Below are 1,298 nucleotides of genomic sequence, written 5' to 3'. Positions count from 1 at the left end.
TTTGGTCATTGATTTTTGCGTGTAGTTTCCTGTAAGTGATTGTTTGTCTTTCATCCATTTAATATATTCAATTACTCCTCTTTTAAATTCTGTCAGAAAGTTCCATCAGACTTTCTGGCTTCAGAAATCCCACCAATACTGTGTCACCCTTTGTAAGTGACATCTTTCTTTGCTCTTGTGTATTGTGTGGGATAGCTTGCTTTCTTTGAGACATTGATGATATATTCTTGTTCTGAAGACAATGGTGTAGAGATCAATTGGGCAGCTACCCCAAATGAGTGTTTCTCTGCACTTCTGACTTTGGTGAAATATCAGTTCAGAACCTGTGAGGGCAATCTGTTGCTGGTAAGACAGGTCAAGATGTTCCCAATTAAAGGCAAGTTGTTTGCCCAGATGAGTAGATACCGGTATGGAGCCAAATGGGGTGAGACAGGCACAGGGTTGGGGTGTTCACATGGGCTAGTCAAACACTTGGGAGACCTCGCTCAAACCTCTGCTGTCTGAGTGTGCTCACGATTGGGGTCCCTACTCAAATTCCCACTGTCCGTTTCCCATCCAGTGGTTTTCTCAGTATTCCCTGCCCGGTGGCACTTACAGACGTGCCCTCACACAGCAGCCCCTGTCCAAGCAGGGTCCTGGATCCAACAGGACCCAAAAGGTTAAGGTCAAATTCCCACCCACCCACTAGCCTCTGGCTAGTCTGCAGAGTCCATAAAACCCAGCCAGTGGCTGGCTCATTTCTGGGCAGTTGGTGTGGCCCAAGAGAGTTTGCCCAAATTCCCCACCAGTGGGCATGCCCTTGGGTGCTCTCCCATGTAATCAGCAGTGCCCCAGAAAACCCAGTCAGGATCCTACCTGCCTTTCTCTTGCCAGACTAGTTCCACAGCAGCTAGGCTGGTGGCTCTGGGTGATGGCTGCATCCGCGACAGTGCCCTGGAGTCACATGGCTGTGGTAGGAGCTGAGGTGCGTGGTTGTGGAGCTGCAAGGGGGGGGTGGGGGAAGGAGGAGGATGCAAGGGGCTGTGGAGGGGGAGGCTCTGGAGCACAGGGCTTGGACACTACCACCAGGAGGCAGGGGGCGGGGCTTGAGTGCTGCTGGGGGTTTATGCAGCCAGCAGCACCCTGCGTGGTGGGGTCAAGCAGGCACTGGCTGCAGGCGGGGTCACACAGTGGTGGCCAGTCGTCACTCCTCTGGGGTCACACAGTGACTGCCAGGCAGTTGCTTCTCCAGGGTCTCTTAGAAGCTGGGGACAGTCAGTTGCTCCTCTGAAGTCACAGGGTGGCAGGTGGTTGCTTCC

This window comes from Elephantulus edwardii, unplaced genomic scaffold, assembly GCF_000299155.1.
Source record: "Elephantulus edwardii isolate Elephantulus edwardi_28Jun2011 unplaced genomic scaffold, EleEdw1.0 scaffold00133, whole genome shotgun sequence".
Taxonomy (NCBI): Eukaryota; Metazoa; Chordata; class Mammalia; order Macroscelidea; family Macroscelididae; genus Elephantulus; species Elephantulus edwardii.
This window is presented reverse-complemented; position numbering follows the sequence as displayed.